This window comes from Triturus cristatus, chromosome 11, assembly GCF_964204655.1.
Source record: "Triturus cristatus chromosome 11, aTriCri1.1, whole genome shotgun sequence".
Lineage (NCBI taxonomy): Eukaryota > Metazoa > Chordata > Amphibia > Caudata > Salamandridae > Triturus > Triturus cristatus.
In genome coordinates this window covers 756,373,701-756,400,419 of record NC_140594.1, presented here as the reverse complement: position 1 = coordinate 756,400,419, position 26,719 = coordinate 756,373,701, and positions in this window count along the sequence as shown.

Sequence of the window (26,719 nt, the reverse complement as noted above, 5' to 3'; positions counted from 1 at the left end):
CCTTCACTTCACCAGTGGTGTAGCGTTTTACTTGGATGTTGCTTTCTTCGTACCGGAAACTGTTCAGCTCCTCAAAACAGGCAGACGTTCATGTAGATCAGATGTTGTTTCAGTTGCCACTGTGCTGGGACAGTCGAGGTCTGGGACCCGCATTTTTACACCAAACAGGATCTCATAGGGAGTCTGACCACCCAGGCATTTTCTAGGCAGATTGTTAAGTGCCCTCTGGACCCCATATAGATGATGGACTCAACTGCGACTTGACCCTGATACCTTAGATATTAAAGACTGCTTTAAGTCCCGTTTTTTACTCTCCATGACCGAACTTTCCTCGGGATGGTACGGGGAGGAATATCGCAGGGTCACAGTCAAACTTCCCATGGCCCCATGGCATCTTTGTAAGCACTGGAGGAGATTGCCAGACCTTGGTTGGAATGTAGTGTGTATGTCTCGATAAAGACTTGCAGGTCCTTTATAACAGTTTGGGCCATACCAATAGGAATCGAGACCAGGAATCCACTGCAACCAAGATATACTTATAATCCCCATCTGATGACAAAGGGCCACAATGGTCCAGATAAAGACAAGCCAGAGGCTTATTTGAAATCAGATGAGGTATCTGTGGTGGGTGTGTCATGGTGGAACCCTTTATCTGCTGGCAGATGTTGCTTCTGTGGCCTGTTTATAGAGACCTGGCCACCAGTAGTGTTGCTGCAATAATTAAATTGTAGCAGCCACCCCGCATGTGCCATTGTAAGACCATCATGTGCAGCTAGAATTAAACCTAACCTACAGTCTGAATTTGGTATTACTCTATACCCATTCTAGGAATGTTAGAAAACGGTATGTTTTGCACATCTAACTTGTAGGAGTACTTGAGTGGAAAAACTTTCAGCAGGTGGGTTTCGATGCATGCAGTATAGACAGCCATCATGATGTCTCTGTCTATTCTTGTGCATGAACGAGTAATTGAGTGAATGCAGCAGATTGCACTGTTGCTTTTGCCGTTTCGTCAACCATGGAGTTCCCTGCAACGTGTACTTCAACGCGTTGATGATGCAATGTGTGGATTACATGAGTCTGTGTCAAGCAATCGTTCAGCTTTACCACCTGTTTCTAAAGCATTGTGTGCTTCATTGTGCACCCTTTTTAATCTCTGAATCCCTTCTAGCTCAAGTAGTGTAGATACTTATTTTAATGTTGGACATAATAATACGAATCACACACTATCAGTGTTGGGTATCCGGGATACGTATTCTCCATTGCCAGTATTGGAGCCCTAAGTTGAGCCAACTGGGCAGTGCAGTCACCAAGTGTATTTTCATGATGGAATTCTCCATCTTGCACGCGCCACATTATGGCTGCGCATGATGCTTAGTATTGGTGCTTTGTCCCTATGGCAGGCTGGGCAGAACTATCTGATTATATGATGCAATCATTGCAATCATACTGATCAAGAGGCATGTGTTGTAATGTCTTTCTTTCTCATGATGGGATGCTTGGGGTTCTGGAATGTCAGGCCAAGTCAGCTGTGGAATGTTAGAGGGCAGTGAGATCATTATCTTACTGGCAGTTGGGTGGATGAGCTGTTTATACCTATATCTAAGAATAAACTTGAAACCTCCTACTTCAAGCCTCAGCATCTTACTTCACTTCAAGAAACCATCTTTGTAACACTGGCGACGACTGGGATTATCATCAGCTCAACTCCAACTCTCATCTTTTCTGGTGAAATCAACAAATTTCATCTTTTAACTTCAAGAGGACTAATACATCAAGTAAGAACTTTCCTTACTAAAAACTTCGCTCAAAAGACACATTTTTTAACATTCCTGCCTTGACTCTACATAGCGCTACCATTTTAAACCATCCTGATTACTTTAGTGATAAAACTCGCAACTCTAAACCTTAACTTCAACATTGGCACTTCAGAGACAACAGCGGTAGCATTTCATTAATTTTCTCCCTACCACAGATTTAAGGGTGATTAATGTTACGTGTTGTGCTCTCATTTGTAATTTGCTTGAGTTTTTTTTAAATAAGGCGAAGAAGAATAATGTTATAACCTATTGTTGTTGTTGGTGCATCTTCCTTATTACTGTTCTGTCCCTTGCTGCTCAGCCATGAGTGATGTCACTTGGAATGTTGAGTGTGTGGGACTGGAGAAGTTGGCAGTTGGAAGAGATGGGCTGAGCAGCAGGGAGGCTGCTCCTGGTCGGGCTTTACAGGAGTTCTACATGGGCTTTATATGAACATTACATGGACTTTGTGACTAACCAATAAACCTACAACCTGTTTCTAAGTGACCTGTCTACGAGACATCTTTCATTATTACACTGGCGACGATTTGGAAGAACCTATGTGTGTGCTACTTCAATGGATTATGGTTTCTGAAGTCTAAAGGATTTACAAGTAAAGGAACTTCAAGAGAATTTACAAGCTGGTATTTGAGGAAACGGCTTTATAGAACCTGTGTGTTGCTGTACTGGAACTAAGGATGTGAGTAAAGAGACTTAAACTTATGAACTGGAACTAGCTGTGCATTTCAGGAAGCTGACACTTAAGAGCCCCACCAGTGACCACTCCATCGGTCGCCCTAATATGTAAGTGCCAGTTTCTGTTGGACTTTCTTTCTTCTGTACCCTGTTGCATTGAAACAGGAGATTCTCACCACGTTAAAGTGTGGAAGGATGGCTGTGAATACCTTTTGACTTTCTACCCATTTTCAAACAGTTACTGGAAAAGGGAAAAGATAGTTTACATGCACAGCATCAGCTAAGAGTCATGCCTTATTTAAACTGTTCGCCACTAGATGGTGTATTTACTCTATGTAATTGCCCAGCGAGAGCCAAGATCGGGCCCTCTGATCGGATCTTACTGTTCAACAGTGATGAGCGATATGTTGAGTGGGCAAAGAACAAGCCTGGTGTTTCACACGCATGATTTACACAGAAGCGTTATTTCAATTTGACGAGTCAATCACTCTAGAGTTCATGCTTTTGGGTTTGGTGATCGGGGGCTAGTGTTGGGCCCCGGTGTAATGGTTGGAATGATAACTCTCTACTTTGTGAAGTTATGGCAGAGATTGGGCCTCAGCGTTAACTGGTGATTAACTGTGTTGTTAAAAAAAACCGCCAAGCAGCCATTCAATAATTCAAACTGGACACGCGCTCCTCACCTCAAGCGAGACTGCTGGAGAGTCTTACGTGACGTGAGGGAATAAAATCTGGGCAATGACGGTTTGTTCAAGACGTCGTTTACCTTTGTTGCCTTGACGACGCTCTATCGTGATCGCTGGATGGGTGCTGTGGTCGTGTGGTCGCGAGAGGATGAAGAGATTTGCTGCATCTCTGTGTTGTTTTCCTCTGTGCGCTGTCCTTCAAGGGTGGCGGGTGTGTGGTGAGGAAGCAGCGGAGTCGGAGTCGTAGATTTTAGGCATATGCGCAGTGATGGGCGAATTTTCTTCCTCTGTGCATGCGCGGTGATGCGCACACCTCCGTTTCAATAACTGATCTCTGTTTCGTTTGGAGTACATGCGCATTGAGGAGGAAAACCTCTTTCTCTACACATGCGCGGTGATGCGCAAACCTCTGTTAAAGTTGCAGATCTTCAATTTGTTTTGGACACATGCGCGGTGATGCGCACACCCGTGGGATCCTTTTGCTCCATTTTTACCTTGAGAAAAGAATTGCCTGGTAAGTAGATCGGGTTGAGGAATTGACAACAGGGTATTCCTTTTGGTTCACTGGAAGTTTACGCTGACTGTAACGTTGCTGATAGGACATCTACTTCATGGTGTATGGTTATTTAATACAGATCTTGAAGCATTTGTCTCCTGAATCTACATTTGAATATAATTCACTTCAAAATCGTTTTAGGTAACAGCGCATTATTGCAAGTACATTCTTTTGATCTTTGTGCATAGAGGTATGCAGTGCACCATTGGGGAGCTGCTACTGGCTCTTCACTTGCATTGGAACTCTCAAAACTTCTACAGTGGACTTGTTTAAATGGTTGACTTTGACTTCTGATGTATGGTAGTTCCATTTACCATCGAGGATATTCTACTCGGGTGAGAGGTCGCTCACCGGCGAGTGCACAGTTTAAATGTTTTATAGTTATAGTATTAGTATCTCTATTCTAGTCCTATATTCATTCTATTTTACAGTTTATTTTATGGTCTTGCTTAATTTCTTAGGGAGGTGTGTTCCCCTATAGGGAGGTGTTTTCCCCCTATTACAGTGTTCAGAGTTTCATAGGGAGGTGTATTTCCCCTATTACAGTGTTCAGAGTATCATAGGGAGGTGTATTTTCCCTATTACAATGTTCGGTGAGTCTTTGGGAGGTGTTTTCCCCTATAGGCAGGTGTATTTCCCCTATTACAGTGTTCAGAGTATCATAGGGAGGTGTATTTTCCCTATTACAATGTTCGGTGAGTCTTTGGGAGGTGTTTTCCCCTATAGGCAGGTGTTTTTCCCCTATTACAGTGTTTTGAGTTTTGGAGTATCATAGGGAGGTGTATTTTCCCTATTGCAATGTTCGGTGAGTCTTTGGGAGGTGTATTCCCCTATAGGGAGGTGTGATTCCCCTATTACGTTATTTTTAGTTTCAAAGTTTGTTGGTGGTGAGTATCCAACTAATTAGTTTCCCTAGGGAGGGGGATGGGGTTCATTATTCTTTTGCTATAGATATTTTCTTGCGAGTATTTTCTGATTTGATGTATATTCATTTGCATAATGTATTTTCTTATTAATTCCTGTTTATGTAAGCAAAGGTATTTTGTGCTATCTTGATTTGATGCATTTATATCTTTATGCTTAGTTTTCATAAGGAAGGGAGATGTGTTATAACCTATTGTTGTTGTTGGTGCATCTTCCTTATTACTGTTCTGTCCCTTGCTGCTCAGCCATGAGTGATGTCACTTGGAATGTTGAGTGTGTGGGACTGGAGGAGTTGGCAGTTGGAAGAGATGGGCTGAGCAGCAGGGAGGCTGCTCCTGGTGGGGCTTTACAGGAGTTCTACATGGGCTTTATATGAACATTACATGGACTTTGTGACTAACCAATAAACTTACAACCTGTTTCTAAGTGACCTGTCTACGAGACATCTTTCATTATTACAAATAACTTACGTTACCCCTCGCGCTGCCTCTCGCGCGCCCTGCTTTCATTTCTCCTGCGCATTCTCCTGCATGATGTTGCCATGACTGTCCAACGTTCCGGAACCTCTCTCGTCACTCGCCAGAGATATCCATCTGGAACGCATAGTGACCGCACCGAGGCATGGAACGCAGCATTACTTGTTTAAGCTTGTGCCCGGTTGGATACTGAACAAGCTGTGCCCTGATTGGCTAGTAGTCTGATTCGCTGAGACGCATGGTGTATGCGGCAACAATGGTTTTTGACTGTTGCTGAGCAACGTTATCATAACAATTCACGTAGTGTCTTCAAAGGCAGAGCAGCGTTAAATATCCTTCGTGCTTGGTAACCTCAAGAACAACTAACGCTGACAAACTCGGATGCAGATTTAAAAGCATCTTTTCACCTTTAGACTTTTCTCGAGTGAAATTTATACGTCAACTCAAGCAGTGTGCTTCAATTTACTCTACAGCGCTGACACACACAGCACAGCTCTGCCATTCACAGCCATTTATCTTAATGGTTTTGTGTGTCAATTGTTTTCGTTTTAACAGCGCTGACATGCACAGCTGTTTACCATAAAGCACAGTCATCGCTGACATGCACAGCCATTTCTCATAAAGTTTGCATGTCAACTCCTAATGATGCACATAGCAAAGCGCTGTCATTCTTAACCACTCATCACAAAGTTTTGTGTGTCAACTGTTTTCAATTTTAACAGCGCTGACACGCACAGCTGTTTGTCATAAAGTGTAATGTATTTACACTTATTTTTATTTTGATGATTTTTTTTTCAAGCAAGTGTATTTGTACTAGTGAGACGTTCAGAGATCCTATAGTATATTATCTTGATTGTACATGTATTTAATCAACATAATAGCTTTATATAGTTTGCATTAATAGGGTTAATTTGATTTTTTTAAAAGTCTTTAGAGTTGTTTGATTTGAGTTTGTTGTATCTTGCTTAACTCTTCAGTCATTTTACCATGCAAAACGTCACGGCAGCTCCATTCTTTCTACAATCCCCAGGTGACCCTCCCATCAAATGGTCAAAATGGAAGAAGGTTTTCGAGCGCTATGCTCGTGTCTGTGGCCCTCTCTAAGCATTGAGAGGAAAACAGATTTATTAATGCATTGTCTTGGGTCTGAGGGACAAGATGTCTTTGACCATTTGCCTGACGCCCCCAATGGTACCAGTTCTGGTCTTAATGAGTATGAGCAGTGTATTTATAAACTTGATGCTCATTACTTACCAAAGGTTAGCACAATTCTGGAGCGTTATCATTTTGGTAAGCGCATGCAAAAAGTGGAGGAGAGCATAGAAAATTACATAACAGAACTTAGACGTTTGGCGTCCACTTGTAAATTTGATGCCCTAAAGGATGAAAGGATACGAGATCAGTTTATGCTTGGGTTTGAGTCTGAAAAAGTACGTGATGAGCTCTGGCTGAAAGACGAACCATCTCTGGATGAGGTCTTAGTAGTGGCAAAAAGAATAGAACACTCTCTCCAATGTGTAAAAGTAATCAAAAAAGATCTCAATAAAGAAGTGTCAGTAGTTAATACCAGTGGTAATTCAAAAAAAGAAGCAAGTAGTAGCGACAATCAAGCAAAGTCACAGCTTAAAGAGAAGAGTTCTAATACTTCTCGTAACAATTTTAACAAGGGTGGCAAGTGTTATAGGTGCAATAGCACTTCACACTGGGCTAATGACAAATCATGCCCTGCTTTGAATATTACGTGCTCTCATTGTAAGAAGAAAGGGCATTTTGTGAGTGCTTGCAGGTTCAAAACTATTAAGAAAAAAGTGAATGAAATTTCTGATGGTAACTTGTCTGAACTCCATGATTTTGAGTGTGGACAAATTGTTGTCCAGGTTGGTGGTGAGGGACCCCTTGATTTCATTTCTGTAGAAGGACACAAAACTAAGGTGTTGTTTGATTCTGGGGCTAAGATTACCATTCATTCCAGCAAATTCTTTGATGATAAATTGTCTGGTAAAGTCAAATTATTAAAAACTGACATTCGTCCCACTGCATATGGTGGGGATCCCATTGAATTAAGGGGGTATTTTAATGGGCTGATTGAGTTTGGAGAGCGTTACACTCCTGGGAAAGTTTATGTTTCAAAAAAAGGTGATAGCATTATCAGCTGGTGGCACCAAAGAGACCTTGGAGTCATGTTAGACCCAAACAGTACTCCTCCAATCATTATCAAGGAGAGGAAGAGCGTAGAGACCGTAGTGGAGGGTTCTTCGCTGCAAAGTCTTTTAATAAGTGAATATCCACAAGTGTTTGGCGATAAGCTAGGCTGTCTTAAGGGGTACTGTCATAGGATTAAACTTTCTCCTGGTTCAATTCCAGTATCCTGTAAACTCCGAAATGTTCCGTTCACGGTCAAAGAGGATATGCTCAAAGAAATAAATAAATTGAAGTCCCAAGGGATCATTGAGGAAGTAGAAGGAACATCATGGCTCGCCCCGGTGGTGGCCGCAAGGAAGCCTGACGGTTCTTTGAGGCTCTGTGTTGATTTAAGACAGCTTAATAAATGTGTACTAGTAGACAAGTATCCTCTTCCTAACATATCTGAGTTGTTGAGTATGGTGGGGGAGGCGAAAATATTCAGTACCATTGATCTGACTTCAGCGTACCACCAAATTTTACTTGATGAGTCCTCAAGGGATCTGACGGCTTTTATCACGCCGTTTGGAACTTTTCGATTCATTAGACTCCCATTTGGTTTGGTTTCTGCTGCCTCAGTTTTTCAACGTGTCATGGACAAGGTTTTAATTAACATTCCTGGGGTTTGTGTGTACCAGGATGACATCTTGATATATGGGCCCAATGTTGCTGAACATGGAACAAGAGTTAGACAAGTGCTAGATAGGCTTACTACTCACAATTTAACTATCAAAAGAGAGAAATGTAGATTTGGTCTCAGTAAAATTGATTATTTGGGTCATACCATAAGTGCTGATGGAGTTGTTCCGAAAGATGATCTTGTGAACACCATTAAAGATCTTGTAGTTCCTTCATCCAAGGAGGAGCTCATGCGGTTTTTGGGAATGGCCGAGTACTATAATAAGTTCATAAAGAATTTTGCTGAGGTCACGTTCAATATGAGAAACTTGCTAAAGAAGGGAGAGAGATTTATCTGGGATGATTTGTGTGACAGAGAATTTAATGACATAAAAATGAAATTACAGAATGCACCAAATCTAAAGAGTTTTGACCCGTGCAAAAGCTCTATCATTTCTACAGATGCAAGTCTGAAGGGGATTGGCGCGGTCCTGTATCAAGGGGGTGTTTTGCCTGATAACACTATTATGTTTATTTCTAGGTGTTTGAAGGGCGCGGAATGTCGTTATTCTGTAATTGAACGTGAAGCCCTTGCTGTATATTGGGCTATCAAGAAATTGAAAAAATTCTTCTGGGGCACGTCATTTGTCATAAGAACTGATCACAAACCTCTTTGTGAAGTATTAACTAATAAAGGGATTGACTCTGTATCTCCTAGGATATCCAAGTGGGTGGTTGGTTTACAGGGGTTTTATTGTTAAACATGTTCCTGGTTCAGATAACATTGTTGCAGATACTCTATCGAGATTAGTCCCAACTAATCAATCAGACCTAGACACAAATTCAGACCCATCTTTTGATCATCCTCATGATTTTGTTTGTGGAGTAGATTACAAAGTGATTTCTCGTGAGCGATGGTTGGATGCTTGTAAAAGTGATTCTATCATTCAGGATGTCGCTAAATTGATTTGTGAAGGTTGGCACCATAAAGGTCAAGGTGGAGATTCAGTGAGGGATTTCTGGTTAGTTAAAGATCAACTTTCAACTTGTGATGGGTTTTTGTTGAGAGGACACAGGCTAGTACCTCCAGTTTCTTTAAGGAAAGAGATTTTGGATTTGGCACATGAGGCACATTTAGGCATATCAAAAACTAAGGAGAGGGTACACTCTAGTTATTGGTGGCCAGGACTTGATGCACAGATCGAACATTTGGTAAGGGAGTGTGTTCAATGTTCTCTTAGTGAGAAAGTTTTGAAAACTAGGACACAGCCCATGGAGAAAAGGACACGTCCGGGTGGTCCCTGGAAGGACACTGCTCTTGATATTTTGGGGCCTATTCATGGAGAAGGTTCAGACACATTTATTATTGTGATCATGGATTTATTCTCGAGGTGGCCAGAAATATTTTTTGTAAAAAGTATAAATACCAATACAGTCATTAGTTGCTTAAAATACATCATTGCCAGGGAAGGTATTCCTGAGACCTTACTCACAGATAATGGAGTCCAACTTGTTTCTAGAGACATGGAGACCTTTCTCAGTGATTGTGGTATTATTCATAAAAGATGTGCTTTATATCACCCAGAATCAAATGGCACTGTTGAAAGGTTTAATAGAGTCTTGAAGGAAACTGTATCATTAGCAAAAGCAAATGGGCTCAACTGGCAAGATGAAGTTTTAAAAAGGGTGTGTGTGTATCGCTTTGCTCCGCATACCACTACAGGAAAGTCTCCTTTTTTGTTGTTTCGAGGTAGAGATCCTGATACCTTCTTAGAACCCCCCTGGGTAAATAAGTTACTGTCTAACAGGTATCAAGATTTTGATTCTATGTCATGGAAAGAGAAAGAGGATTTGAAATGTTCTAAAAGTAAAGAGAACTATGATGTTCGTCATGCAGTCAAGTCCACAAAGGTTAAGGTGGGTGATTTTGTTCGAATAAAAAGGCCAGGTTTTGCTGTTTCTGGATCTAAATTTACTGAACCTTTAAGGGTCACTAGAGTGTTCAACAATGCTATAAGAATGAGTGATCACAAAATATGGAATCTGGGTCGTGTTGCCCTATGCAATACAAATGCTGGAACAGGCTTCTCTCATAATGTCATGGAGAGAAAAGTGGTTCCTGAAGTCATCAAGAAGCCCACGAGGCCCAAGAGACTTTCATGTTCCTGAAGTCATCAAGAAGCCCACGAGGCCCAAGAGACTTTCATGTCTTCCCTCTCATTTGAAGGATTATATCACATGAAGTCAGATGTATATTTAGAGGATTTGTTCATGGATGTTATATGCATTGATGCGTTGTGTAAAGGAGGGAGATGTGTTGTAATGTCTTTCTTTCTCATGATGGGATGCTTGGGGTTCTGGAATGTCAGGCCAAGTCAGCTGTGGAATGTTAGAGGGCAGTGAGATCATTATCTTACTGGCAGTTGTGTGGATGAGCTGTTTATACCTATATCTAAGAATAAACTTGAAACCTCCTACTTCAAGCCTCAGCATCTTACTTCACTTCAAGAAACCATCTTTGTAACAGCATGGCTTCATTAGGCAGGGTATATTCATGTCTGTATTGCAGAAAGGCTTGTGTTTGTAGTGCATAGTCAAATCTGTAATCTACATCTGTTCTGGTGAGTGAGTTAGCCCATTGTTTCCAACGTGAATGTAATGCTTTTGGAACACTTGCTATTGTGACAGCCTCTAAGGTGGGCACTTTGTCACAACAGTAATTCTTTACCCTGAGCAAGTGCTCTCTCCCTCACCACAGCAGTCTGTACCGTGGTTAGATTTTTTTCTGTCGGTGCAAAATACATTTCTCCATTTGTGTACAAATGCGATTAATATGCAATCAGTCCAGTGTCACCTTCATTAGATGTAATGTTGGTGTACCCTGATGCCCGCGCAATTACGCAGATCGCATGGTTTGTTGTATTTACACGTGTGTTTTGAAGCTAGCATGTCAGCTTGTACTGAACATAATATGTGTGCATGTTCAGTGGTCTAGGGTGTACTTGAAAAATCTGCACGAATCAGGTCATAGAATGGTATATCCTGTTCTGCTTAGTCTGGAATGTAAGTTCTGCCAAAATGTAGAAATGCTAATATGGATTGTAAACTCTTCAATGTAGTTGGAGGTTCTAGCAGTAAACTCTTCTCTAAGAAATATGTTTCAAGGCTTTTGCTTCACTTGACTCATCGTATCCCCAAAACAGGACATTGAGGTGGGCAATAATTGATTCTCTAAAGTTAAATTTGTAGCCCAGGTGAGCAAATCTTAGAATTCTGCAATCTACTCTTGTCAAGTGGATTGAAACAAATATGTCTCATTGACATAGGACAATGCCTGGTCATCAAATTGTAAAGGTTCTGTTACTTGAGCCAACAACAGCCCAGGGCTATTCTTATACCCCTGATGTAATATTATGTGCCAGGGTTAGGCCCAAATTATGGAGGTAATCAACAAAATTGCCTCTGAGAGCCCAGCGTGCTGAATGAGATCAAATGCCTGCTTCCAGACCCTATATTTTGGCAGAAAAATCCATTTGAGATATCTAGTGGGGTTTTGTGTTTTATCCCTCATTATGTTATTCATGTGTGCTGCAAATGTGCGATTAGCTGTGTTTAAATGTCTGTAATCTAATACTAGATATGAATGGTCTGGTTTCATCACAGGAAACAAGGAATTATTCATTGAAGAGGTGCAACTTTCTATTACACCCTGGTATTCAAGTTGTTGAAGAATTTCTCTAACTTGTTTTTTAGCCAAATTTTTTATGAGGTGTTGTCTTTGAGATCGAACTCAGTGATATTTTCTGATATGGGACCCGTCATCCCACCCCACATGGTTGTTATATAATGCAGGAGCTAGTGCTAATGGCCACTCCTTGGCGTTTGAATGTTTACCGGATTCTGGGACTAGTTCGGAAAAAGCTGGTAAAATTGCTGTTTCTCGTTTGGGCAATTCATCACAAATTCAGGTGACCAATCCTTTTCAGTCAAAAGAATATTGCAGCCAAGTGACAAGTTCTCCTAAAAGAGAGCATTAATATTCCGAGGTACGTCCCCCTCCAGCTGGAGTTGTGTCTTGTACAAGCAATATGGGAAGCTTACCCTAAAATCCGAGTTTCTACCTGGATTTAGTCACTTAGCACTACTACCAGCAGACAATACATCAGGTTCCAGTGAACTATTGTGACCTCTACTGCGCTGTCCAGCATGATCAGAGCCCAATCCCCATTCAAAAGCAGTGTCCTCAATATCCCCGGCATGCGTGACCTTAAGTCCAGCTACAGTCTTCTTTTAGAGTCCCTCTTCGGTTGCACGTACTCGTTCGATCTGCGCTCTGACCGTCTTTCTCTCTATGAAATTTTTGGGATGTTTCCTGAAAGGAACGAGACAATCATGCATCAGTATCCTTATACCTGTCAGGCGGTCTAATATTATCATGGTTACGCAAGTCATAGCGCTTCTCAGTGGCTTCCTGTGGAGGAGACCCACTCCGTGATTTAGTTTTGTCTTTGTAGAAGACTTGGGTCCTCGCTTTCTTTAATTGTGATTCACCAGGTGTGGCTCCCAAATTATCTCTACCCGGCGTAGCGTTTCTCCGATAACTGTAGGTCTTTGCGCTCCCTGTTGTCCTGGAGCCAAATCCCTTATTTGCTGGTGTACAGCCAATGCTGCTGCTTTCCCTTTAGTCTTACTTAACATAATGGCGGATACTGCAGCAATTTTGCCCACCAGTTTCATCCCCAAATCCAGGCCAGGTGGTGCCCTGTACTCATTCTGTTTAAATACTTCTGGCAAAACAGCTAATGAAGGGGTACCATGAGTTCTGGTATATACTACAGCAAAAACTGTACCCCAAGTGGTGTAGTCTGCCACAGGGGAAGCCTTCCCAATCGTCAGGCCAATTGTTAAAATCATGTGTTTTCCTGCAGTCCCGTATGCGGAAACACCACTTCAGGCTGATTTGTTTTTTGTGCAATGCAGAGCGGAATCTCCTCCCACCTGCTGGGAACCTTACCCATGACTGCATTTAGTGTTTGTAGGCAATTGCGAGGTGTAGCCAGTTGTGGTTGTGTAGCTTGAGCAGTCCCTGCATGATTGAGTGTTAATGTTAGCCTGATGAACTGTGTCAGACATCTATATATTGTCACTAAATGTTTGTATAATCTACACAGTTGACTGCTAATAAATAATCATCAGAATTGCTGTGTGTAACTGGCTAAAACCGGCCATGTTGTGTGTGGTAGGCTGTCATCAAACCAATTTCTGTGTTCTTGGTATGTTAAAGGTATTTCTATTTCTTCATATGGGGTGTAGTTGTTTGGAACTTCATCTTGTCTAGTTATGAAATAGCCTTGTCATGTGGTTTGCTGCTGGGAATAAAATGAATGAATAAAATACATCTGTCCTATATGCTTCAAGATCCTAAACCATGAAGGTCACATCTCCACCCATAAGTGTGAGATCATGTTGTAGCACCTCCTCAATAACAGCATTTCTGCATTTTTCAGCAATGTTAAGTGCTGCTGGTTTAGGAGGTGTGTATGGGTCTCTGAGTATGCAAGAGAGATCCATTAAATGAGAACCCAAACTAACAACGTTGGCAGCGCCATGTCATATGGTTTCCATTTCCTCAGTAGGAACTGTTTGATTGTTGGACAACATAAATATTGGGATGGTGCCAGACTTATTATATGCACTTCCCTCAGGATATGTTGGCCTATGGACCAGCTAGCTCACAGTGCTACTATAGGTTTCCCTAACACCAGTAAGGTAACAAATGTTTTGGGTAACATCAGAACATGACAACCCTGATTCCCAAAGAATAGTGGTAAGAGATCTAGAGCATTTTCGCTCAGTCACTCGTGCTCTTAGAGAGCTCCACAAGAATTATATACACATAGGGTTTTTTCCAATGTTTAGTGAACCATTGTGATTCTTGTATAAAATATTTGAAATGTAGTGATTAATAGCCAGAAGCAGATGGAAGTGATTAGAACTATAAGAACAGTAACCAGGATAAACAATTCCACCGTTGTGCTTAAACAGTGTATATATGCTGGCATATAAGTACTGGGTATAGTGTACTCCTACCGTGCCCTCCCTAACCTAGTTGCCTAGGGTGGATATTCTGCCAGGAATCCCCTATTGGGTAATCTAACTCCCCATTACCTGAAGGCAAGGTATGTAGGTCCCGGTCTTGGTCACGAGTTGGACATCCCTCTTTGCAGAAGGTAAACGGGAATCAGCTGGGCTGAGACACAGTAATGACCATGCAATGACAGCAGAGTGCTCCTCTGATATGAGCATGGAAGTGTGGGTGTATTTATAATAACATCATCCATGGTTCTGTGTCGAGTTTTCAGCCGGGCCGATATTGTTTATTGTCTTTATGAAACTCATGTTGCCATATGGACGAAGAACACACAACATTTGCACAATGTGCATTCAGGCCTTGAACTAAATGTTCAAGGTGTCGTGGCAGTGTACTTGCGAAGTGAAATTGTAAGCAGTGTGGTTTCAGAGAAACGAATCCTGCACTGTCACGCAAGCAATTGTGTGTCAAAAGTCATTGTGGAGAAAAAGAAGGCAACCTAAGAAACATGTACATGTAAAATGGCAGTGTTTCTTCCCTGGCCTAACCTAGCCATCTGATTTTTATTTGTATTTTTTTATTTTTTTTAAACAAATGTTATTAGAGTTTACAATAGACAAACACACATCATGTAAAGCGCCAGAGCAAGGTGCATACATTAAGAGAGAGTGTTAGAGCCAAGGTATAAGATGCAATCATTTAAAGCTTTCTATGTTTGGCAACGTCTCTCCTACACACTTTCTAGTTCAAGTCTAACCTAAGGCAATGAAAATTAATTCCAAATGATACATATAATAAACATTCACTCCTAACATTTGCTAAAAGATTTTACCCCCTGATTATTCCCGGGCCTAACCTAGCCATCTGATACCCACTCCCGGACATAAGTTGAATAAAGCCATCTAATAATAAGAAAGCTTATCTAGAGCAATGCAACAGCATATGGCCAAATGCAAAAGATGCTAAAATTGTTATAGAGGCAATCATCCTGTTAGAAAACCAAAGCTTACAGTAAGCGAATATTAAAAATATAAAAGTGAATAAAATCAAATTTAAAACTTCTATCTTCTAAGATTCAATTTAAAAGCAGGATGTTCCCACTACAGGGAGCTGAGCATCCCCAATCATCTTCACATCTTTATTGCATGGATTAACTCACTAGCCCAGAGACTTCTTCGATGTCACAAGTATTAGTAGTGTTACATTTTATGCGGTACTCCCCCTTCTACCCTTGCCACTCCTTAGATATGTCACTGGAGGCTCCCTGTGACACAACCCACATTGGCATTAAAGAAGTTCTCAAATTTCCTAATGGTGTGTCAACCATGGTACAATCTTGCAATATGCCCATAACTGCCAAGATGCCCAAAACCCATCTAATTCTAATTTGTTAAACTTCTCTACTTTGATTTCATGGGATATTGCAGGCTTGGGGAGCAAATTAGTCCAGTGGAAATTGGCTTTTTTCATAGATAAGGCTGACATAGTTATGCAATTAAATCAAAAGGATCCACCACATAGATCGGACTGTGTTCAAGGAAATGTGTTACTCATCCTGATGTGGATGCACACAGTGTTTGCTTAAATACCCCTCACACACCAAAAGGGCCCTTGGTGGTCCTTTTTAAATCACCTACCCATACTCACTCCCGACCTCTCCTCTTACTACCCAATCACTACACATAGTGTTGTCAAAACAGTGCTCCCACGTAGTCGTAGGTCGTAGCACGCCCTGTCCCGAAGCGGGGCGGGAATACCCCTATGATGAAGCATGACATCAAGGGCCCTTTTGGTGTGTGAGGGGTATTTAAGCAAACACTGTGTGCATCCACATCAGGATGAGTAACACATTTCCTTTAACACAGTCCGATCTATGTGGTGGATCCTTTTGATTTAATTACTAAGTACTAGAGGAGGACGTATCCGCTCTAGTGTCCGTGTACGACACTACCTCTTCACTCCCTCGCCTTGTTATATAATGACATTGTTATGCTCCAGGAAACATGGGAAACTACTTCCTCTCACAGTTAGGGTTTCACAACATACCATGTGCCTGTCTGCAAGTTAAAACCTGGTAGAATGGCAGGTCGACTCCCTAACATGGGTTAGGGTTTCTTTGGGGTGTCAGATCAGACATCTATCTATCGCCTCCCCTAGAGTTCTTGTTATTGAGATTCTTGTACCTAACAAAAAAGATAAACTTCATCTGTTCAATGTTTATTGTAGGAGTGTTCCCAGGCCAGATGAGTCTTGGTAATTCAAAAACTGAATGATATTATTAATCCTAAAGGAGAGATAACTCTAGTTAAACATGGGGACTTTAATGTGTGTTTCGAACCTACCATACTCTAAAGGGAAATAGCTAGTGAAGAAGATCATTAATAGGGCATTCCCCAAATTTCGGGCCCATGTATTAAAACAATCCTTAAAGTAGCTTTGAAATTGATGGATTTTTGCATGTGCAAGCAACTAAGAGCTTACAATGGCAGAACTAAATCTGACCTAAAGAGACAGCCGACATTCACTTGAAATTCGTATACGAGTCGTATTGATTACTTCCTTGTGTCTCTTCAATTTTGGAGTAATATTGAAGACGTGGAAGAAATTCCTAAGACACAGAAAAATCATTTCCCCTTATTTTTACTGTTTGTGGCATTATAAGCAGGGCCTTTAGGGAATTGAGCATGCCATGTGGTGACCTGACAGTGAGTAATAACCATAAAACGGTCAAATAAGGTATCTTAGTAAATAATGTTGCCCTTTAGGCCCATATTTATCCCAATTTGATCCCTACCCTATCACTCTCTCTTAGGTGGCTCAGAGTTAACCCCTGTTGAGATTATGGGGGCTCATATTAAATGTTTGAGTAGTTAAAAATGCAGTTTTTTACCCAGCCTTTAACTTTAAAGAATTCCTCAGGGTCACTAGATGCCACATAGTATAACAGGAATTGTAGAGTGGCACAAAGCCATCTTTTAGGTGCCCTTAAAGGGTGGTTCTCCTCAAGATGTAAAGATTTCTAGATCTGATTACAAACAAGCCCACTTGTAAGAACCAATTGGGAATCAGCCGTTTGGAGCGACCTACTAGTGGCTGTGCGAATTGGGAACCAAAAGGTTTTTCTGGCATGTCATTTCTCATGTCGCAAAGTCCATAAGGATGAAACGAGAATCCCATATTATACCACATGATTGGGTGACCCACTTCAAAACCTTATATCGTCGTCCTTTCCCACTTTTAAACTGTAAGTCCCCAAATACGTCTAGCCACCTTCCTGTCACTACCATGTGTTCATCTTTTTCTAATACAGATTTTTCCTACCAGGATGAGCTTTCTTTCTCAAAGACTGAGGTTAAATCTGCCATAATTTTCTAGAAACCAGGGAAGGCCCCTGGGTTGGACCGATCCCACTATGGCAGGCGCAGATATCTCCAAGTCATGGAAGGGGCCTAAGATTATCCCCATTCTTAAAAAAGACCTAAACTTGAATCAGCAAATTACCCGCCAATCAGCCTTATTGACTCGAGTCAGAAAATCTTTTGTAAAGTTATATTGGACCGATTGCTCTATTGGATTGAAAAAAATGAAACACTGACTCAATTCCAGGCTGGTTTCCGCCCCAAGACCAGTATGGTCAACCAGGTCTTTAGGTTTCAATTGGTCAGGTGGAAAGAGGTGGTCTTGGGTGATGGTAGTCTATTTGCTACTTTTGTAGATCTGAAAGTGGCATTTGACCTCATCGACACTGCTGGGACCGAGTCTCTGTGCATTGCCTCGGCTGGCCTTTGCTAAAGTTGTGCGACTCTCATTTCCAGTGATCTCTGATCCTCTCGAGCTTCTTTTGGTCCAAGTAGGCTTCCCTGCTTGCTGGGGCTACCCTGACTGACTTGAACGTGGTGAGTCTCTTGGACTTTGCTGGTTCTGACACGGTACCTTTTTTTCTTCTTCCACGTGTAGCCGTTGCCAAGGCCTGTTGGGGTTGATGCTCCCGCCAGACACCGACCCCCTGGATAGTGACATCCGACATGGGACAGCTCGTACCCCGTTCCTGGTCCTCCTCTTAGAGACAAGGCCACCATCAACTCTCCTGTAATGTCCCGACATTAGTGGGCACTTAACTCCCATGCCTCCTGGTCACCCTTGCTTGACCTAGACGCTGTCCCCTCTGCTTACAGGCACTCTTCTTCTTGAATTCACCCTTGACTTCCAACAGACTCTTCCAGCTTCTTCCCCAGCAGCATCTACTTGAAGTCCTCCATTGGGGTCTGCGGCAGTTCCAGATGCCACTTTGTACCTATGCACCCGGCTTCCCTGGGGCAGGTAACCTGGTCTCCTGGGTATCCACAGGTGGGGTGACCCTTGAACCGTCCATCTTACATGGGGCTTCTTCCAAGTCCTCTGGGCAGGGTCCTTTTTAGGTCGAGCCTGTAACAGCGCGTATGTGCTATTCTGGCGAAGACTTTATGTAAGGGCTTTTAAAAACGGACCTAACAATTGCACACGCTCGTGCTTGTGCTTTTTGTTTTGTCCCACGCTATTGGCCTTTGCGTGTGTCTTTTTAACAATGACAGCATGCAATTGGCCAAAGGCGCGCGCATTGGTCCGCCCACAGCCTATTGGTTGCGGTTACCCGCACGGGCGCCATGTGTTTTGAATTATCGTGTACTGTTGAGTGCGTGATAATTCAAAACACATGTCTCGCTGTGGCGCGCGCGCACCACTCGCAGGCTTGATTTTCTAGCTTTTGCTGGTTCGTTGGGGATCTATTTCAGTCTCCGCATTAAGTCTTAGCTACACAACTAATCTAGCAATCCTAGAAGAATTAAAAAGGACTAAAGTTACCTGCTGGGATCCTTCTAATGTTTTCAGAACTCGAGAGAGTCGAGTATTTACAGTTAACGGTACAGAGCTGAATCCCGACTCCTCCTGGAGCCTAGCCCTTAGTTTGCCGACTCACAGTGTGATCTCATCCGATTTGATCACTAATACCCCGCACACTATCACTCTAACCCGGCTTGCACACGACCCTCTGGATGACCTCAGACTCGCTAATCTGGGTAGAGTTACTTTCTTTCCACTTTAGGGAGGCGTCCTCGTGTTGGGCCTGAGAAATATTCCGGTAAGAGCTCGGCGCGGGTAAATGTCCTACTTAGGAATTGTCCGTGCAACCTGCAGATCAGCACCGCTAATTTTATTATTGTCAGAAGTTTGACAGGCCGGGTTCCCACACCATAACCTGCGGCTTCAAGGCGCCACCAGTAGCAGATCGTATAGAAGCACCTGAAGCGTCGCCCTAGCGACATGTCAGCTTTCATCCAGTGTCTTGGGGTAGCTTTCAGCTGTCTGCCTGCTTGCCCCTACAGTCCAGGACGAACAACTGCAGGTGTGCGAAGGTACCGGCTGTTCCCTCGACCGAGTTTCTTCCCACTGCAGACCTCAAGTCTTCTCTGTGCAGTCGCTTTCTCTGTTTGTAGCGCCACAAGTCCTACAACGATAAGAGCCTCCAGGTGCCTCTCCCTTGTGCACACCGACAATGCGCCGAGGGTCTCCAATCCAAGCATGAGGTCACTCCGGGATGAGCCTGCAGGTTCGGGGTGCACCGCCTGTGAGCCCCTTCAGCTCTCCTTTGCCTGAGTGACTTTTTCTCTGCTGACACTCTTTGTCCAGTATTGTGAGCGGGTCGGTCCTCGGAGTAGCGCCGTATCCCTGGTGTGGCACCTGTTGCTGCTCTAAGCTGCACCGCTGCACGCGGCCCCGCGTCTGCCTTTGTGCTGTGTATGTGTATCTGTTTACGTTTTGCAAGTATTTATCGTTGTGTGTGCCTATCTGACAGTTTGGTTATGGGTAGTGGGCGCTATAGTGATGCGCAGACTCGAACCCTCCTCGACAGTAGCGCATGCTGCCCATTTTCTGCCCTCACATATTACGCATTTGTTTTTAAACCGCCAGTTTGTGACTACGGCCACGCTGAACAGTTTCATATAATGCCTGCGGACAGACAGCTGCTGCTCCTTTCTATAGCAAAGCACACGGGTCTTTTTCTCCCCTCCGTCCGAGGGCGGCGCAGCAGTGGCAGATAGCGCCTGGTCCCCCGCGTGGAGCTCAAATCGCCACCTCCTTCAGACCGGCATGTTCAGAGCCCTCTCTCACCACACACTTTGAACGTGCCTGCTCTGGGCGCGGTGGCTGCGCTGCTTCTGCGCAGTGTTTCCGCCGTCCCTCTGCCTGCACCTCCAGTGTGCTGAGATCCTCCAGAGGTTTGGCGTGAATCTTAGGAGCCTTTGGCGTGCGATGAGAGGCGCCACGCAATCCTGGCCCAATCAGGCTGCGACCTCCCACCCCGCCTCCCTTCTCTCTATGTAGCGCTTCTCTTCCGTCTCGCTGCAGTCATTCACTGGCACTCCCCGGAGCAATGGAGGCCCCACGTTCAGCCCTAGTCCAATGCATACATGTCAGCTAGGGCAGGCTCAGGGGCCTCTCATCACATTGCTTGGGGTCGGTGTCTCCTTTGCCCTTTCTTTCCTCTCACGTCTTCTCTTCACCTCATACTCTCCCTCTTCTAGGCTCCCATTTTCTCTGTTTTGTTGCTTTCTCTATTGACCCCTCTCTTCTTTCTTCTCACCCCCGTATCTCTGCCATGGGCACCTCCGTCCTTTACTGTATCATCTGATCTTCATCTTCCCCTCCTAACTAGTCTCTCTATTCCGCTTTGTTTCCCTTTCCATCCCTTCGCTTATGCACCCCTCTTTCCTCTAGCCCCCTCATCTCTCGCATTTATATGTATCTGCATTGAAATTCCACCTCCTTTCTTCTCAGCCCACTCACATCTCAGCCTATTTCCATCTCCTATTTGATTGTCACCTCCTTCTCTGGCTATTCGAATATTTGAGTTCTCCCAGTGAACCCGGTGCTAAAGTTCTCGATGGCTCAATCCCATCTACCACAAACTTCACAATCCCTCGCTTTGCTGCTTTGGGAATCACAATTCCCATCCATATAAACAAGTATTTGCAATGCAATAGGTTTAGCATTTGCGAGAGTTTAATCAATTGGCATTGTCATTTACAATGCCAATTGCTCAAACTCTCGCAAATGCGAGACCTATTGCATTGCAAATGCTTGTTCTTAAAACTATAACCGTGACTTCCCTCATTGACTTACCTTGAGCACATGGTTGTGTATTCATTTAGCACACGGCCTCCGTAGGGTTGCTGGGTCCTTACCTTGGGTTGTTCCTTGGTCTCCCAGCACTTATAAGTCTTATGGATCCACTCCTGACTTCGGTAGTGGCATTTCACTATATTTGTATATGGTTTGGTCTCCCACCTAGGAGCCCACTGTAATTTTGTGCTACTTACCTGTCGTATTATCAAAGTATTTTGTGTACCGTAATTATATCTCCGGGTAGGAGATATTGCATTGAGTTAATGAGTGTCTGTAATAATTCACAATTTCTATAACTACACTGTGTGGTTATTTTTCACTTAATCTGCACTACAAGATAAGATACTGGTGAAACAAGCTACTTTAAACTCCTCCTATATTAAACTTGACGGGTGCTTCCCACAGCTACTACGTAGAGAATACCCCAGTCCCTTTTCATGTTCTCTGTTCCTTTTTTCTTGTGCTTAATGTACCAACCTGAATAAAAACGGTGAGATACCTAATAAAATGGTACGTGTTTAGAAACCGTTAGATATTTCCTGTATTAATGTGGTACTCACATTTCAATTTAGACTAAGTGGTATGTGATGAACCTTACAGATTAAAAATTATTCGGAATATCATTTCATGAATACTGTAGATATAATGTTGACTTGGTTAATGGCATCGAGGTGTACGTTTCGCAAACGCATGTGACCGGATATTATTGGGAAAAAAGAAATGGAATACCTTTATACAATGCAATGAGAATGATTGCATGTCTTATTCAATATTAATTCGCTATAATTTCCAAATATTGAGATGTTGTGAGAAAAAGTTGTAAATGTGTCTATGATCTGCAGTTAATAGTATGCTTTCGCTGCTTCCAATGCATCTGTGCCTGCAAAGAGAGTTAGGGAAATATGAATAGTATTACCTCTATTTTTAGATTTCTCTCAACAATTATCTTCACGGCCTCGCACAAAGACCAGAGTGCATAAAGGGGCCTTTCAGTAGCCCTCAGACATGACGGTATGTGCATGCACTCCCTCGGTGTCAGGTTTCTCTGAGATTCAGCTCCCCCCCCACCCACCCCCCTCTGCTAATGCCGAGTTTCTGGCAATCACGCTGCACAGGTAGATATGGCAGCGCCACGCATATTCATGGCCTTCTTGTAAAAGCCATTGTCTATAATTTATTACCGGCCATATGCCCTTTGTGTGTGTGTATTTGAAGTCAGTCCAAGCCTTTCAGGACCGTGGCTGCTGGGACGGTGGGGACAGAGCTCCACAATGTGTAATGTGCCTGGCATTGACGCCCTCCAGGGCTTTCCCAGTTACAATACAAACAAGGTATAAACCCTATTCAGCTCGCAGGAAAAACAAGCAATCAAAAAGAGGTCACCCAGGGGCATGTGTGAGAGGGTGAAAAAGAAGCATTCTGCTCAGGACAGATGATCTGATTACAGTTAATTACAGCAGGGGACTAGGCAGGGAAACCTGTCTCTGCCTCCAGCTCTTCGGCATAAGGCGAGGACTTTGTAAACTATCAGAACAGCCCTCCCTCTCTGGCCGCATGCCTCCCCTGCTGTTAGGCAGGCCAGACTGGAGCCTGCTGACTGATTGGGAGGGGGTAGGGAGAGCAGAGAAAATACACACATGATTGAAATAAAAACCAGCGCAGGGCTGATAAAGTATGTCCACAATTATTAAAACAAACAACCCAGTGGGAGCCAGGTTGGGGGAGGCACCAGTAAAAAAAAAAAAAGGCAGTAGTAACACAACTGTGGCTTTAACAGGAGGTGGGAGAAACAATGCTACATTTGAATGTAGGCAGCAAGGGCTCTAAAGCTGAACACAAACAAACCGTAACAGAGCAGGAAATCAAGAAGAATAAGCATTGGCATAGCCAATAGGTCTCGCTTTTGGGTCTTTATAAGTGTTTAGTTATGCAGCACAATATCCTTACTGCAACAACATTAACTGTTGCATGGCTAAACACTTATAAGGTCCCAAAGGCGAGACCTATTGGCTATGCCAATGCTTGTTTACTATGCTAACCTTTATTCTCTCTGCTGTGAGTAAGTGTACTCTACGTCAAAGGGAAATTGATATATATTTTGGATTGTTTATAGGGTTAGTGGGACAAACGATATAAGAGCGGACTCGCTCTTCGTTTAGGTATTATAAAAGAAGCAAGGTTAGAAAACAGCAGCCGTGTGGTAAACACGCGCTTGTCGGCTTTAATGTTGATGTGGCAAAGTTAAGACTAACCATTTCAAAGCTCTTCTTTAAATGTACACAAGTTGGTCGCACACTGTCGCCACTACATCTACCACAGTCCCTTGGGGCAACTTGCTGGTGTGACGAGCAGTGTGCGACCAACCTTTGCATAATTTATTACGGCTCCCTTGAGCCAACGGGCTGACGAGCCTTGGATCTGCACCTGCGCGCCATGAGAGGTACTTGACCTGTTTTAATTACATTTTGGCAGTCCACGCGGCACCCCTTTACACTGACCTGCTCCCTGCTGACGAGAGGCAACTACCTCGAAACACGTGTCCAGGGATGGCTAACGCAAACACATACTGTTCTTTATACATCGTGGCATAGGCGTACCCGCCGTCGCCACTACATCTACCACAGTCCCTTGGGGCAACTTGCTGGTGTGACGAGCAGTGTGCGACCAACCTTTGCATAATTTATTACGGCTCCCTTGAGCCAACGGGCTGACGAGCCTTGGATCTGCACCTGCGCGCCATGAGAGGTACTTGACCTGTTTTAATTACATTTTGGCAGTCCACGCGGCACCCCTTTACACTGACCTGCTCCCTGCTGACGAGAGGCAACTACCTCGAAACACATGTCCAGGGATGGCTAACGCAAACACATACTGTTCTTTATACATCGTGGCATAGGCGTACCCGCCGTCGCCACTACATCTACCACAGTCCCTTGGGGCAACTTGCTGGTGTGACGAGCAGTGTGCGACCAACCTTTGCATAATTTATTACGGCTCCCTTGAGCCAACGGGCTGACGAGCCTTGGATCTGCACCTGCGCGCCATGAGAGGTACTTGACCTGTTTTAATTACATTTTGGCAGTCCACGCGGCACCCCTTTACACTGACCTGCTCCCTGCTGACGAGAGGCAACTACCTCGAAACACGTGTCCAGGGATGGCTAACGCAAACACATACTGTTCTTTATACATCGTGGCATAGGCGTACCCGCCGTCGCCACTACATCTACCACAGTCCCTTGGGGCAACTTGCTGGTGTGACGAGCAGTGTGCGACCAACCTTTGCACTCTTCTTTAAATGATTAATCTGTTTGCATCTAAAACTAAGTTTGCAGGTGGAAGGGGAGAATGACGCTTGTGTCCACTAGGTGGCGGCCAATCACCAACCTTCTTTGCTTCTCGACGGCAACGTGTATTCGAGAAAGAGGCGGGGTCTTATTAAAGCTGCGAAGTCGATACCCCAAAAAGATTTTTAAAAAGCACAGTTCCGCGGCAAGTGAGGAAATTCAGGGGCAGCCTTTGTTCCCTGGAATTAGTGTAGAACAGCTGTACATCTTTATATGTTTTAAAAGCAACAATTTTAAAATTGCGTTTGGAGATAGCGATGTTTTGGTTTTCTTCAACTATCTGGTCGAGCAAAATCTCAAATGAGAACTGAAACTCTCAACTGCCGGAAGATTGGAAGAAGACACGAGCTGCAGCATTACCCGAAGATGTGTAGGCGAAGTCTGATATCAGGTGAGGTATTATTTCCACTATCGAAATAGAATTAACCATTAACACTTTAGAACACGCATTGGCCGCGCGCGCCTCACACCCAAAAGTTAAAAAAAACAAGACCCTGTAAGTGCAAATGGCGGAGACAAAGCCCCCTCAGCGGGAGTGTTGGGGCAGGGGTGAGTGAGGGCAAATGGACTCTTATGTAAAGCATCAACAATCTCGAGGGTTTTCAAGGCGGCATGCAGATTGGGGTGTCAGAGATTACACCCTACCCCAAAGAATTCAACGAGACATTGTACTACAAGCCTAAGTTGGATGTAGCAGAAAAATGTAACCGAACCTTCGGAACATGATTTGATAAGTATGGGACCACACATTTGGTCACGTGTGAAGCAAAAGTGGGAGGCCGTGTTATACAGTTAGCACATAATAAACAAGCAGGAAGGGGGTGGCAAATGGTGTGCACGTTTGCGGCCGCTTTGATGTCCTCAGTTGCCGCGCGGCTCGCTGAGGACATCAAAGCGGCCGTGAAAGTGAGCAAACGAGTGCTTTTCAGGCTGCCAAATGGTGCGCGCGCCCGGCGCACATGCACTGTATTTGGAGGCCTGAAAAGCACTCGTTTGCACTTCCAGATCCCCCTTTTACAAAAGCTCTCGCGAGAGCAGCGCTAAAGCGCTGTCTCAGGCGAGACCTAAAAATAGTCCCGCAGAGAAAAGATAAAGAACCATAGCGGAATGAGACAGTGCTAAGTCCCTGCTCTCTGGGAGGAACGGAAAGGAGGGACAAAGAGGCAGGACTGACCACTAGCAAGCAGGGATTTTTTAAGGACACTGACATAGACAAATGAAAAGCAATGTCACTGATGGAGCAGGTAGTACAACATTTTGTATACCTCCTCTATTCTGCATGAAAATACTAATTATATAATCAATTAACTATAATATTATTAAACGAGTTTTTATGTATATTAACCAACATTATTAATATTTGAATTACACGTGGGATTTGCATTTTGCATGGCTAAAATAACCTTTATAACTAAAATCTGTACACATATTAACAATAGTATATGTGGTAGTAGAATACTGCATGATATATGTTGCTTTTGTGATGTTGCCCCACGAGGAGGACCACAAAGGTGAATATAATGGCTTTAAATGTTGCTATATGCTAGATAAATACAAGCACATAGAGGGATTAGTAAGGGGTTAACATTAGATTTATTATTTCTATGTATTGATTAGTCTTTTGTGTTTGTTTCGCTTAAATTGGCATTTGGGCCTAAATCAAAGATGGCCACTGACACCACACGACGAAGTGGCCACTGTCCCATGAGGCGCGGAGTGAGCTACCATGCTCGAGAAATCTCCTAAACCTCGTCGCGACCTTTGTTCACCATGTACCCGGACAAGGTTAGAAAACAGGAGGTCTGCCAAGACAAGAGAACAATCAACCTTACAATAAACCGCAACAAGCCGACTCTTGGACTAACCAGTGACCTCACCCCTCGAACTGTACTGAGAACCTTAAAACTGAATCGGACGATCTCAACCAGCCAATCACGACTGTTCTAAAACTCTAAAATGTATCTTCTTTACTTCATTGTATTATAAAAAGAGTAGTAGAATAGAGAGGGATGTCGCGTTTTTCCTAAATCCTTGAGGGTCCGGATGCTGCCTGATCATCTGATGACTGCAAACTTCTTCTAAATCCATGGGCAATGATAGATGCTTGCACGTCTCTGGTACTTTGCCGATCTTTGGGACTGTAACGTGCTGAGCAAAGAACTTTGAGCTTTTGGCCTGCTTT